The sequence below is a fragment of the Phoenix dactylifera genome, unplaced genomic scaffold (assembly GCF_009389715.1).
Source record: "Phoenix dactylifera cultivar Barhee BC4 unplaced genomic scaffold, palm_55x_up_171113_PBpolish2nd_filt_p 002196F, whole genome shotgun sequence".
In the NCBI taxonomy this organism is placed as follows: Eukaryota; Viridiplantae; Streptophyta; class Magnoliopsida; order Arecales; family Arecaceae; genus Phoenix; species Phoenix dactylifera.
In genome coordinates, this window is record NW_024069457.1 from 20,784 (window position 1) to 36,395 (window position 15,612).

The 15,612-nt window shown below is 50.1% G+C and overlaps 1 pseudogene; it reads left to right on the forward strand.

Annotated features, from left to right (window-relative positions):
• Positions 1-10,277: 10,277 nt before the first annotated feature.
• Positions 10,278-15,075, forward strand: LOC120109442 (annotated as a pseudogene).
• Positions 15,076-15,612: the final 537 nt, after the last annotated feature.

Here is a 15,612-nt window from a genome sequence, read left to right on the forward strand (position 1 = left end):
CATCTCGCTTTCGTCCTCCTCTTTTTTTTCTTTTTAACTCTTGGCGGCGTCTTGCCGACTCCTGACTCTCGAAGTTCTTCCGGCCCTAAGCCAGGCATCCGAGGGTTAGGCCTCAGGAAATTCTTCCGGCGCTAAGCCAGGCATCCGAGGGTTAGGCCTCAGGAAATTCTTCCGGCGCTAAGCCAGGCATCCGAGGGTTAGGCCTCAGGAAATTCTTCCGGCACTAAGCCAGGCATCCGAGGGTTAGGCCTCAGGAAATTCTTCCGGCACTAGCCAGGCATCCGAGGGTTAGGCCTCAGGAAATTCTTCCGCGCTAAGCCAGGCATCCGAGGGTTAGGCCTCAGGAAATTCTTCCGGCACTAAGCCAGGCATCCGAGGGTTAGGCCTAGAAAATTCTTCCGGCACTAAGCCAGGCATCCGAGGGTTAGGCCTCAGGAAATTCTTCCGGCACTAAGCCAGGCATCCGAGGGTTAGGCCTCAGGAAATTCTTCCGGCACTAAGCCAGGCATCCGAGGGTTAGGCCTCAGAAAATTCTTCCGCACTAAGCCAGGCATCCGAGGGTTAGCCTCAGGAAATTCCGCTCGTTGGTCGGCCAAGGCTGGCGCAAGCCGAGGCGACCGGTCGGGGCTTCAGGCTAGTCTGCTCCCGGGATGATCATCGGGTTAGCCTGGCATCCGAGGGCCGGGCCTCGGGAGATTCCACTCGTTGGTCGGCCAAGGCTGGCGCAAGCCAAGGCGACCGGTCGGGGCTTCAGGCTAGTCTGCTCCCGGGATGTCATCGGGTTAGCCTGGCATCCGAGGCCGAGCCTCGGAGATTCCGCTCGTTGGTCGGCCAAGGCTGGCGCAAGCCGAGGCGACCGGTCGGGGCTTCAGGCTAGTCTGCTTCCCGGGATGGTCATCGGGTTAGCCTGGCATCCGAGGGACCGAGCCTCGGGAGATTCCGCTCGTTGGTCGGCCAAGGCTGGCGCAAGCCGAGGCGACCGGTCGGGGCTTCAGGCTAGTCTGCTCCCGGATGATCATCGGGTTAGCCTGGCATCCGAGGGCCGAGCCTCGGGAGATTCCGCTCGTTGGTCGGCCAAGGCTGGCGCAAGCCGAGGCGACCGGTCGGGGCTTCAGGCTAGTCTGCTCCCGGGATGATCATCGGGTTAGCCTGGCATCCGAGGGCCGAGCCTCGGGAGATTCCGCTCGTTGGTCGGCCAAGGCTGGCGCAAGCCAAGGCGACCGGTCGGGGCTTCAGGCTAGTCTGCTCCCGGGATGATCATCGGGTTAGCCTGGCATCCGAGGGCCGAGCCTCGGGAGATTCCGCTCGTTGGTCGGCCAAGGCTGGCGCAAGCCGAGGCGACCGGTCGGGGCTTCAGGCTAGTCTGCTCTCGGGATGATCATCGGGTTAGCCTGGCATCCGAGGGCCGTGCCTCGGGAAATTCCGCTCGTTGGCCATGCGCCTGTCGCTTGCAGCCCGACGGGGTTTCTCCGTGGCCAGCTGCGATCGTGTTTCTCCTCTTCTCCAAGCGTTGCCTGGGGAACACCAGAAGGGCATTAAACGCTAATTGATGCGTTACCTGGGAAATCGGATCGCCAGTTGCTGCTTGCGAGGAGTGTCAGTTAAGCGGCCGCGATGCGCGCGTTCTTCGAGGCGGATGCGGCCTGGGCGCGGGCGGAGATACGTGGACCTAGGGGTACAGGGCACCCGGAGTGTCCTGCACAAAAAATGTGATTAAGGAGAATGACGCTTAAGAAATCGCGGAAAGATACGCCTTGAGAGCCGGATCGGCTCCGGATTCAATGCGCCCGCATTTATTGGAGCCACCCGTATCGGAACGACCGGGGGGCCGCAGTTTGGCTATAAATATAGGTGCAGGTGCGATGGAGCCTGCCAAGCCGGAGCTGTTCAAGTTGCCATGGATCGTGGACCTTCTCTCTGGCGCATGGCTGAGAGACTCCTGCCGAAGGAACGGGAGGCGCGCCCCTCGCGACTTCAGCCAACTAGCCGTTTCATCTGGGATCAGCAAGGAGGGTCTCCCCGGCGGAACTCCGCTCTAGGCGTTTCATCCGGGATCACATCTCCCCTCCTTGAAGTTCAGCCTCCCGATTGAGCTCTGCACCAGGCGCCTGATCCGGGACCGCGCCTCCATATGCTCTTCCCCCTCGTATTCCTTCTCTCCCCTAACACTGGGGAGGACCGGAATATCCCTTGGAGGTGGCGTTCCTCTGGAGGCAGCGGGAGCTTCGTCGGCGGCGGCTCCTCATCCTCTTCGTGGGGCGTGGATGGCGCCTCCGGTTGGAGGCAGTGTGGACTTCTCCTTCGTCCACTTCTTCTTCATCTGCGCCGGCTCTTCGTCTCTTTCGTGAGACGCCGATGGCGCCTCCGGTTGGAAGCATCCACTTCCGACGGGATTGCAACCGCTTCAGATGGAGGTTTCGGGATCCCAGATCTTCAGCTCCTCGGAGTCTCCACCTCTTCTTTACTTTCTTTACACCCTAATTCCCCCCTGGGAATTCCTTGTAATCACACGAGCACGCCGTTGTAACCAGAAATTATTGAAATGCAAAGCGTTATACATTTTTTGAACTGTCTTTCTGGCATCGTCGTTCTACTGGTAATACATCCGCAGGTTAGCGGAATTCCAGCTCCTTAGAATTTCTCGACCATCTAGGGCCTCCAACTGGTAGGAGCCAGGTCGGTTTACCCAGCGAACCTTATATGGGCCTTCCCAATTTGGCGCTAGCTTCCCACCTTCCGCAGGTCGAGATGCTTTAGCTCGCCTTAGCACCAGATCTCCGATTCTGAAAAGCTTCGGTCGGACCTTGGAGTTGTAATATCGGGCCACCCTCCGCTGATACATCGCCATCCGAACCTGCGCCATTTCCCTCGCTTCTTCCAAGAGATCCAGGTTCCCTCGGAGTTGTTCCGAATTGGCCTCGGGTCGGTGCGCGGCCACCCGAGGTGAGGGGAGTCCGAGCTCCACGGGGACAACGGCTTCCGTGCCATAGGTTAGGCTGAAAGGCGTCTCCCCGGTAGGGGTCCGATGCGTGGTCCGATACGCCCAAAGGACATTCTCGAGTTCTTCGACCCAAGCTTGCCCCGTCCGACCGATTCGCGCTTTGATTCCTTGGAGGATTGTCCGATTCGTGACCTCGGCCTCGCCGTTGGTTTGGGGATGCGACACAGATGTGAACCGATGCTCGATCCCGAACTCCTCGCAGAAGTCACGGAAATGCTTGTTGTCGAACTGTCGCCCATTATCCGAGATGAGGACCCGAGGTACCCCAAATCGGACAATGATGTTCTTCTTCACGAACTTCCGGACTTGCACCTCCGTGATAGTAGCCAGCGGCTCTGCCTCCACCCACTTGGTGAAGTAGTCGATTGTAACAATCAAAAATTTCCGCTGAGCTGAAGCGACGGGGAATGGTCCGAGGATATCCATTCCCCACTGGGCGAAGGGCCAGGGTGCAGTGATTGGCGCCAAGGGGACAGAAGGGACTCTCTGGACGTTGGCGTGGCACTGGCAGGCGTCACATTTCCGCACATGATCCTTTGAGTCCTCCAACAAGGTAGGCCAATAATAGCCTTGCCTCATGATCTTATGCGCCAAGGACCTAGCCCCCAGGTGCGATCCGCAGATGCCTTCGTGGACTTCGCTGAGGGCGTAGGCCGCTTCCGAGGGGCGGAGGCACCTTAAGAGGGGGGCGGTGAACGAGGTCCGATACAGCCTCCCTTCATAGAGTACGTAGTGGGCGGACTTCATGACGAGTCGCCGAGCTTGATCTTCGTCCTCTGGAAGGATTCCTTCGGCGAGGTAGGCGACGAGCGGGTCCATCCAAGATGGCTCCGGATCAATCGCCATCACCGCTCCGGCCTCGCCGATGCTCGGGGCATCCAGGGTCTCCAGGTAGATCGCCCTCGACAAGTTGTGCGCGTCTGCGCCCACCAAGCGGGACAGCCTGTCGGCCCTGGCATTTTCGCTTCTTGGGACCTGCTGAATGTCAACACTGCCGAGGTCGGGAATGAGTGCTTGCACCTTCCAGACATAGCTCTGCATGGTCGGGCTCCGAGCCTCGAACTCCCCTCGGACCTGCCCGACCACCAGCTGGGAGTCGGTGAAGACCTTCAAACGCCGGATGCCGAGCTCCTTGGTGAGTTTGAGTCCTGTGATTAGGGCCTCGTATTCCGCCTCGTTGTTGGTCACTGGAAATCCGAACCTCAAGGCATACTCGGCTATCACTCCATCGGGACTGGTAAGGACCAGCCCGGCCCCTCCACCTTCGGGGTTCGACGACCCATCAATATGAAGCGTCCAGATTGGGAGGTCGAGGCTGGGTGTTTCCGGCGGCCTAGGTTCCGCCTCCTGCACAGTGCACTCAGCGAGGAAGTCCGCGAGCACCTGGGCCTTGATGGCGGGTCGGGGCTGGTAGCGGATGTCGAACTCACCAAGTTCTACTGCCCACTTCACCAGCCGTCCCGCATTCTCAGGATTGCTGAGGATCTGCCGCAGTGGTTGATCGGTCAAGAGGGTGACGGGATGAGCCTGGAAATAGGGGCGAAGCCTCCTGGCCGCGGTGAGCAGCGCGAAGGCGATCTTTTCCGCCTTCGTATACCGCGTCTCGGCATCCCGTAGGACCCGGCTGATGTAGTACACAGGCTTCTGGAGCTTTGCCTCTTCCCGAACCAGTACTGCGCTGACTGCGGTTGGGGAGACCGCCAGATAGAGGTAGAGCATCTCCCCCTCTTGCGGCTTGGACAGCAGGGGAGGAGACGCCAAGTACTCCTTGAGTTGGTCGAATGCCACTTGACATTCGGCCGTCCAAAGAAAGTCTTTCGGGCGCTTCAACACCTTGAAGAACGGTTGGCAGCGTTCGGCCGATTTTGCCACAAATCGTCCGAGCGCGGCGACCCTTCCAGCGAGCTCCTGAACCTCCTTCACTTTGGTCGGAGGGGACATATCTTGGATGGCCTTGATTTTGTCAGGGTTGGCTTCGATCCCCCGCTGGTTGACAATGAAACCGAGGAACCTCCCGGCCGAAGCGCCAAAGGCGCACTTCGCTGGGTTCAGCTTCATGCGAAACTTCCGCAGGGTGGCAAAAGTCTCCTCCAGATCCGCGATGTGCTGGTCGGCATGGCGGCTCTTCACCAGCATATCGTCCACGTACACCTCCATGTTCCGGCCGATTTGCCCTTTGAAGATTTTGTTGACGAGGCGCTGGTAAGTGGCGCCAGCATTCTTCAGACCAAAGGGCATTACCTTGTAACAGTACAGCCCCCGGTCTGTTATAAAGGCAGTTTTCTCCTCGTCCTGTGGAGCCATCATTATTTGGTTGTAGCCGGAGAAGGCGTCCATGAAAGACAGCAGCTGATATCCGGAAGTCGCGTCGACCAGTTGGTCTATCCGTGGAAGCGGAAAGCTATCTTTGGGGCACGCCTTGTTCAGGTCGGTGTAGTCGACGCACATCCTCCACTTCCCGCTCGCCTTCCGGACAAGTACGACATTTGCCAGCCATTCGGGGTAGCTGACCTCCCTTATGAATCCTGCCTCCAAGAGCTTGTCTACCTCCTGGTCGACCACTCGGATCCGATCCGGGGCACAGTGTCTCTTCTTCTGCTTTACTGGTCGGTGGGTTGGGTCGACGTTGAGGGCGTGAGAAATGACCTCCGGGTCGATCCCAGGTACATCGGCCGCCGACCAGGCAAATACATCAGCATTGGCTCGGAGGAATTCCACTAACCTGAGCCGAGCTTCCGAGTCGAGGCTGGCACCGACCCGGACCGTACGGTCCGGGCGACCCTCCTCAAGGGGAACTTCGATCACACCCTCGGCCGGCTCCCCGTGCCGCAAAGCCACCTCGTCTCTGGCGTCAAGGGACTCGACGCTTAGGGCCTCCACGGGCTTCTTCCCTTTGAGAGTTGCTAGAAAACATTGCCGTGCGGTCGGTTGGTCACCTCGGACCTCTCCAATCCCGGCCGCCGCGGGGAACCGCATTAGCAAATGGTATGTAGAGACTACCGCGCGAAGGGCGTTCAGTCCGGGTCGTCCGAGGATAGCGTTGTAGGCCGAGGGAACACGGACGACCAAGAACCCGAGCCGCACCGTGGCTTCTGCGGGTGCAACGCCCGCAGTCACAGGCAGCTCAACGACACCTTCGGCCGAGATAGCGTCTCCAGTGAATCCTATGAGCGGGGTGGATGTTTTGTGCAACACTTGTCGGGACAAGCTCATCTTTTGGAAGGCCTCGTAAAACAAAATATCAGCTGAGCTTCCACTATCTACAAGAACACGCCTTACATCATAGTTCGCCATAGTGAGGGAGATCACCATGGCATCATCATGGGGGGTCTGAACCCCCTTTACATCCTCATCACAAAAAGTGATTACATTTCCGACCCGCTGCCTCTTCGCGACGGCCACCCCTGATGCTTCCACCGAGCCCCCTGCATTCCTCACAGGCCGAGAGCAGCCCCCAGTGATGGTGTGGATCACGCCCGCGACGGGTCGATTCTGCTCCCGAGGCTCCTGAGGGGCCGGGTCGGCCGGGCGCGGGTCTGCGGGGGGACGTCGGTCGTTTACATATCGACCGAGACGCCCTCGGCGGATGAGAGCCTCGATCTCGTCCCGAAGCTGGAAGCAGTCTTCGGTGTCGTGGCCGTGGTCTCGGTGGTACTCACAGTACGCTCGAGAGGGCCTCCTCCCAGGGATTTTCTTCATCTGCCTCGGGACCGGGAGGTTCTCCCGCCCCTTGACCTCCATAAGGATCTGGGCCCGGGGGGCCAGGAGTGGGGTGTACCGGTTGAAGCGTCGGTGCGGAGAACGAGGGCGTGGGGCGCCGTGGTTCCTCGCCGGTGACGGGCTTCTGCGCCGATGTTGAGGCGTCGGGCTCCTCCTCTGGGGTGCCTCTTTTCGCCTTTTCTTCCCGAGCTTTAGAGGGGCCTCGGCGGCCTCCTTGTTCCGGTGGGCGGCTGCCTCCTCGGCGTCTGCATACTGGTTCGCCCGAGACAACAGCTCCGGGAAGCTCCGCGGCAGGCGTTTGTCCAGGGAGAAGGTGAGTCTGCCCTTCCGGAAGCCACGCTTCAGGGCTGAGAGAGCCACCTCCTGGCTCAGGTTCCGGACCTCCAATGTAGCCTTGTTGAAGCGGGTAAGGTAATCCCGCAGGCTTTCTCCCTCGTTTTGCCGGACATCAAAGAGGGAGTCGGAAACCAATCGCCGCCGGCTACTGACGGCGAAATGGCTGATGAAGAGGTGAGTGAACTGGTCAAAGGACTGGATAGAGTCAGCCTCCAGGCCGGCGAACCACGCCCTGGCTGGGCCACGGAGGGTCGCCGGGAAGGCCTTGCAGAGGAGGGGATCTGATGCTCCATGGAGGAGCATAAGAGTCCTGAAACTCTCCACGTGATCCCGCGGGTCCGCCGCCCCGTCATAGGGCTCGATCGCCGGCATTTTGAATTCCGGCGGATTTGGGGTCCGCAGGATCCTCGAGGCAAGCGCCGGTTGGGAGGAGATCTCCAAGTCGGCGAAGAGATCTTTGGAGTGGCCCTTCAGGACCTGGAGTTGTCTGTGGAGATTGTTCACCCGCCGGTCCAGGGAGCGCGACCGGTGGGTGGGAGACAAGGAGCGGCGCGAGGGGGACCGACTGGAGTGCGGGCCCCTCGAGGACTGGGGGGTCGGAGAACGCGCCCGGGTCCGCCTCTCGTACCCCGCGCAGCTTCGATGAGAAGGTCCTGGCAGAATGGACCGTGCTCGAGAACCTTCCTCGCGCCGGCGCTCCTCCCCATGAGAGAGGAAGGAGCGCGGGTTGAGGAAGACAGGTGAGCGCTCGGGGGGCAGCGGCTCCTGGGCCCGCTGTGGCGCTCGAGACATCACACCCTGCAGGTTCTGCACTACCTCCGCGAGGGTGCGAACCTGCTGGGCTAACTGGTCGAACTGAGCGGCTTCGACCATCTGAATGGGGGGTGGAATGGTGGAGTGTTGCTGAGAATGTGTTGGAGACGCAGCGGCCTCCCGGCCGGAGGCGCGAGAGGCCCCGCGACCGGAGGCATTGGAAGCTCCACGACCACCTCGCCATGCCATTACGATCGCTCTGAGATCAGTCCCTTCCTCTAGCGCCAACTGTTGCTGGTGGTCCAAATCGAGAACGATTGACACAGCGGTGTGAACGGGGTTCCGTCTGAGTTGTCTTGGTTGGTGTTGGTTACGCTCCACCTTCCACCAGGAAACCTGCGAGCAAGCCTCGCACCACCACTGGGGTAGTGGGGGCCCTCCGACGATCAAGTCAGAGGAGATTGGAGGAGAAGGAGAGATAATAATCGCAAGCAAGAGAGTGCTCTGGAAGATATTGCTTACCCCCCCTTCTCCCCCCAGCCGCATATATACCTGGCTGGAGGGTCTCTGAGGGGGGTTTGTCATCGTGGGCGCGGCGGAGTGGCCACTGACATGGCCGTTACAGGGCGTCGTGGAGCAGCGCTGGGTACGGCCATGACAGGGCGTAGTGGAGTTCCGCTTTGTACGGCTGATACAGGAGATCGTGGAACAGCATCGGATACAGCCGTTGCAGGGAGTAGTGGAGCAGGAGGCCTCGGCGTGCCTCTGGGAAGCAGCCTGTCGTTATCAAGAGATCTCCGACTCGGGGTCGGAGTGCTGGATCAGGGGGCAGCCGACCCGGGGTCGGGCTGCGGTGCTGAGGATATCCGACTTGGGGTCGGATTGCTAGATTAAGGGGCAGCCGACTCGGGGTCGGGCCGCGAAGCCGAAGATGTCCGACTCGGGGCCGGACTGCTGGATCGAAGGGCAGCCGACTCGAGGTCGGGCCGCGAAGCCGAAGATATCCGACTCGGGGTCGGATTGCTGGATCAAAGGACAGCCGTAGTCTTCATGGGCGCGCGTGCCGGTCACGTGGAGCATGGCGGCTTAGTTCCCCCGTAACAGATACTATTTATAACAATTTAGGACCTTATCTAAAATGGCTAGCCGGAAGGTTTTATTTGGATTTCTTGATCCTGTACAAGTACCCAAGATCTATCCAACGAATAATCGATGTAGGACTAAACACATACCCGCATGGTCCTCGCACATACTATAAGTCCATTGAGATTTAAGAAGGGCGGCTTGCTTTATCCTTACTATAGGTTATTTGAAAAGTGGTGGCACCGGAGAAGGTGAAGATAGCGGCTAGTGCCGCTAGTCTTGACAATAAGCTCCATGTGGAAGACGTGCTTGCAAAAAAGGGAACGGCTGGTGAGTGGGGGTTGTCCGCTTTGTAGTTGTTGAATCTGTCTCCCACCTATTTCTCATAAGTCCTTTTGTTAAATCTAGATGATGTACCTCGAAGACTTGCTTGAACATTCATGAATAGCCAGCTAATCTCCATTTGGACTCATTGGCGATGTAAAAAAAAAACAGCCACAAGTTAGAAAAGCTTGGGATCAGTTATTAATGATCATATTCTAGCATATATGGCAAGAAAAAATAGAAGGATCTTTCTACTAAGAAAAAATTCTATTTATGTAACTCTTCACAAAATTCTTCACACTTTTAGACTATGGAAGTAGCTGGGTGCCGAAAAAATTGTTGAAAAGCATCAATGATTTGGGGCTCCTCGTCATTCTTAATTTCTCCACAAACCTTTTAGATATGCATTATATTTAATTTTCTTTGTAAGCTGAATTTATATTGGGACACTCTTGTGTCTTTCTTTCTTTTTTTTTTTTTTTTTTTTTTAAACCTCCTCCCTCGCACCCCAAAGGTCATAACCAACAAGAATTTTTTTTTTAGCTTGAATACTTTTATAAAAAATTTAAATTTACGTGAATATCCTGTTAAAATTTATATTTATTTATGTATCCTCATAAAATACTGTTTTTGCATAAATATTCCTAACGGTTCATCTAACATTATTAATAAAAACTTTATTTATTTAAATTAAAAATAAAATAAAATATTAAAATTATTTTTTTATTTTCCATCGTAATCGTATATTTCTTTTGGCACACGTCTATTCAAAGAATATTTTAGTTATTTTAATTTCAAACCGTTAATTTTTTAACAGCATTAGATGGTGTGGATATATATACAAAAATAAAAATAAAATAGAGTAGAATAGCAAAATAAGTATTTTACAAAGGTATATGTATATAAATATTAATTTTTAAAAAATATTTATATAAAATTAGATATTTAGAAGGATATTTATGTGTGTGTATATATATATATATATATATATTTTTTTTTTTTTTCCAACCGCGATAGGTGTGCTAATCTCCAAGCATCCAATCGGCGCTATGCCCGCGTGTCGATCATCTGCAGTCTCGTGCGCCGCCGCTCCCTCGATGCTCGTCCACGGCCTTCGTCCATCGAAAACTGAAAAGCAAGCGGAACAAAGTCCGAGTACCCGCTGGTCCTCTCGCGTCTTCTGCTCCCTTCTTCGCGGCCGGCCAGCGACTGCCGCTCCGTCCCGGCTTTTCTCCCTCTTCTCTCAGAGATCCAGGTGCGTCAATCCCCGCCACGTCCTCGATCTTTTTCCGCACTCCACTTTTTCCATCTTGTGTTTTTCACTCATCTGATCTGTTTTTCTTACTCAATCCATAATTTTTTTAGCGACCCGGCCCACAAAATTGAATCTTTCGTCTTGTTTCTAATGTATTATTTAATATCAATCGTAGCCTCTTTTCATGGATTTTAGATGAATTTCGTTAGATTACTTGTATAAATTTCTATTCGTTCATGTGCTGCGATGGATGGATTTTATTCATTGATATCTAGCATTTTCAGTAGTTTTCTGCTGCATTGGAGCCAAATAGATCCTTTGAATGATTAAGCTGATGGTTTGACTATCAAAACACAAAGAGAAGAAGCTACGGATCATAGATTGTCATAGATATTTTTTTCTCCTTCTTTAATTTAGTATCAATAGAAATAAATAGATATTAATTATTTTAATGTATAGGTTGATTCAAAGAGAGATAGATTGCTCAAACTGCTGTATTTTGCACTGGGGAGCTTCCTGTAGTTGCCGTTTAAACCTTGTACTTTGTTCAGAGTCAAGCATTGTTACCCAGTACATTCCGCCCACAATCTAATTGAGCCATTATAGTCAAGTTCCCTTAGTTATAAGTTGTTTCAATTAACAGGGTAACAGAAGCCCAGAATTTCAAAAGCGCTATGCATCTTGCACTCTTACAGGCTGCCCATGGGAACGGTAGGTTCTAGGCAGGGGGGCCAGTGGTTGAGTGCCTGAAGTTTCCTGCGTAATCGAAGGAGAAAGGGTTAAACAAACCAAAAATAATAAAAAAAAAGATCAAAAAAGAAAATCCAAATATGAAATTTGTATAATTTGAATCAAAGCAATAATTAGTTGCTGTGTCAAAATAGTAATTTTTATAGTTGCGCAATGCAATAACGACTTACAAGATCTCTACTTGTAAATAACAGCTGCATTTGCAATTGGATATATTTGCAAGTCTCTAAAGCAATAAGGCAGCAGCAATCAATTGAGGTTTCTCGGTTCCATTTATGATAATGCAAAATCATCCAGGGTGATGTTAAATAAAATTAACCTAATATAAGAGGGGTGTGTGAGGGTCCAAGAGTTAAAAGTCCCTCCTGGTCAGGCCACACATGTAGACTAATTAGGCTAGGAAGGCCCTTGGGTAGCCATATGCATTAAGCAAGCACCTAGGTTGTCATGTGGTCCATTTTTGAAATATTATTATAAACAAGGTTCGCCGTACCGGTATCGGACTCCGTACCAGTGCCAGGACGGTATGGAGTACACCATCGGTACCAGGACGGTACGGTACGGTACGTCTGGTACCGTCCAGTACGGTGTGGCATAGCATATCATAATTATAAGTTGATATATAGTTTCCGGTTGATGTTATTAATATCTATCAATCATTGTTCAATTTTTTTTTTGTGTCAATTAATTATAAGTTGGGGCTTTCTGATTTTCTTCAGATGGTTGTCCTTCTATAGCTCCCATAATCCACAATATTTTGAAGTCCTGCCCATGGACCTTCATTTACAATTTTAGAATTATGTTTAGGTATAAATGGCTTTAAGGGTCCAGTTGTCCTCCCATTCATGGACAATATTGTCTAGGATTGCTTGCATTTAAGAATATACCGCTACGAAAACCGAAGCAAAAGGCATAAAGAACCAATTATGTACCGACCTCGCATATTTTCGCAACAGCTTGCAGAAAAGACCTATCTTCCATATCTCATGCTTTGAGCATCTAAAATTATTTCTTTATATTCCTTTATGTATAATTTGTTTATATGAATAAAACTGAAAGCATTTTATTTGGTAGTTGTTTGTCATTCAACTACTTTCTGATGAAGAAACACTAGTACGAACAAATTCCATTTGTTTGCAAAGGTTCATTAGTTTCATTGGTATTACTTCATGTGCCTTGGTGAAATATCTTATCATTCAAAGTTATATTATTCATGGAAGATAACGACAGCTTGAATGCCCAAATGTTTTCAACCATTTTTGCAGAAACCCACAGAGCTAGCCAAATAATAACAGGGAAAAAAAACTTTGGTGCATGTATTCAATTAGTATCTAGCTTTAAACAAAGTTTAAATTAAAAAAAATCAAAAACTGTACATTGAATCATGTCCTAACATATTGGATGGTAGTGTCATCTTCTAAGGTCAAATTTATAGTCACCAGAGCAATGGATTTTTTTGCTATTTGTATCTGATCTTGAATGTAATGAAGGTGGAAGCTGTATAATGGTTTCAACATACAGTTTAGGCATTCGATAGCATGCCTTATACTTCTCTCATTGCTTGTTCCCTTTGTAAAACATGGGGAGCCCTTTTACTACTATGAAGGTTCCTAGAACAGAACTTGAGGCAAAGCATAATTTTTGGTTTGATCTGTAAAAAATTATTTTTTTGAAAAGAGAAATGATACAACACTCCTCCAAATTCCTGTTCATAGCAACAAGTTATTTTCTGTACCATGTGTAGGTGCTATACCAAAAAGGTACTGCACCTTATCCGATGTTTTATCTGATAGGAACACCGTTCCCTCTGTAGTGTCCTTCAGATATATGAATGGTGACTTTAAAAAGGCTCTGCTGGACATGTTAAAAGCACTAGCCTGATGATGCCGCGAGTGCCTATCCTTTGCATTTCGAAACTGCTTACCATAAGATATTATTGAGAGGCTGGGTTATGCCAGAAGTTTACTGAACTCTTGTCACATTTCTAAATAGTATATTGACCTTCTCATGCATCAAGGTTCATCATGAAAAGAATCTCAGCAAGAATTTATCATGTCATGATAGCTACATCCTTCATGATCATTTTGTAGAAACTTCTGATGCTATGACTCCTAAAAGGAAATCTGATGGATAGGATCTTTTTAAAACTTATTTTACAGGATTTGGAAATTTCTGGTTTGTATGACAAGATCTTCTAATTTTAATACCAAAATAATTTTCAATTTCTCACTGCATCATGTAAGGAAGGTGCTATGCACCTTACTCTTAATTCTTTTTAGAAGTTATGCCTAGTTTGTTTGATGGAAGAAATTAACATAAATACTATGCAACAAACTCATAAAAAATGAATTTATGATATCGAGCAGACACTAATAGTTATTAATGGTCTATAAGATTATTGCGTGTTTAAAAATAAAATCAGGATAGTGCATTATGTGTTGATTTTGCATCCTCAAATTTATGATATTTCTGTTCTCTAAAGAAATGGAGGGAACAAAAGCTATTGTTGTTGTTGTTGTTGTCGTCGTCGTCGTTGTCATTCTGAGATAGGTTGTAGTTATTGATACCCTTCCCAAGTCTATTATGATGGGTTCCTTGATATATTGTCCTTCTAATTTATACTAATGACATGACCTGAATATGTGTATTCCCAGGGTAGGATTTGGTAATGGAGACGCAACGTGAAAACAGTGCATCCAATCTCCTTGGTGGTGTTTGGTGCTTTCTCCGTAAATGCCTCTTTTTTGTGCTCTCTTTTGGTCCAATGCCTAACCATATTGCGTTTATCATGGATGGAAATCGTAGATATGCCAAGAGCAGGAGAGTCAAACAGGGTAATGGTCACAGGGCTGGTTTCACAGCTCTCACATCTGTTCTCCAATACTGTTATGAGATGGGTGTGAAGTATGTGACTGTATATGCTTTCAGTATTGAAAATTTTAAACGACAACCTGATGAGGTGCAGTCGTTGATGGACTTAATGAAGCAAAAGATCGATGAATTGCTAAAGGAAGAGAGCATTGTGAACAAATACAGAATTAGGATTAATTTTTGGGGAAACCTGAGTCTTTTGAGCGAGCCGGTAAGATTAGCAGCTGAAAAGGCAATGGCAAGCACTGCCAGGAACACGGGACCAGTGTTTTCAGTATGTGTGGCCTACACGTCGACGAATGAGATTATGCATGCTGTTGAAGAATCATGTGTAGAAAAGAGGGGCAGAATACGGAAAGGGTATAATAATGGTTATAAAGATGAATCAGTTCAGGCAGATAACAAGGATAGTGTGATTTCAGTCACTGATTTGGAGCGCACTTGTACACGTCTGATTGCCCTGATCCTGATATTGTGATCAGGACATCGGGAGAAACTCGGCTGAGTAATTTCCTTCTCTGGCAAACTACTTTTAGCCACTTGCAAAATCCAGTCCCTTTATGGCCAGAGTTCTCTTTAGGCACCTCGTTTGGGCCATTTTAGAATACCAGAGGATCTACCCTTATCTAGAACAGAGGAGAACTTCGAGTAAAGAGAAAAATTGAGAGCTATGATGTTTAGCTTCAGAAGTTGTGCCACATTTCATTAGATTCAATTGTGTTGCAATGATATGAGCTTTATCTGTTTTAAAATGAATACAATGCTGTACTTGCAATTTTGTGCTGGCATGATTGTTTGAGGATGGTACTCGTGATAAAGAGGTTGAAATTTGAAAAAAAGGAGGGTATTATACTTTTTCATGAAAATTCTTGGTTTTGGTGGAGGCAATGCTCTTTCAGCAGGAAATTAGGTGATTTGACATGTAACTTCTGTGTCACAACGGTTCTATTGTTTTCCATAAGCATATGCCCCTTCATTTTTACTGCTTTGCTGCTGCTGCTGCTGCTGTCACCATTTATTTTTGTTGTTGTTGCTGCTGTTTTTGTTGTTATCAGCTGCTTTCAGTTTTTATAAAGCAAAATTTATTATAGGTTCCAAAATTTAATACAGTATCTTGGCTCTAAACATTGCCATCACAAGTGAACATTGTTCTTTGATATGTTTTTAATGCCTTCAGTCAATCAGCATATGTTTATTCAAATACCTTTTTTTCTGCAACAGGCTGCAACAGCTGCTGTACCTTTTTTTTTTCTGCAACAGCACTGCTGAAAAGCCTGACCAACTAGGAGTCACCTGAGTGCCATTAAAAAAAAGAAAAAATAGAGTGGATAAATGTTGGGCATGGATGGTTTCCGAAGAAATTTTAAATAATTGGTATCGCATCTACATACACTTCCTGTAGAGAGACAACATAGAAGCATATGTACATGTTTTTGAAGGGCAACCAAATTAATTAGTGTTGCTGGAAATAGGGCCTGGGGGCGACCGCTCGGCCGAGAAGGAGGAGCTTCGGCGGGTG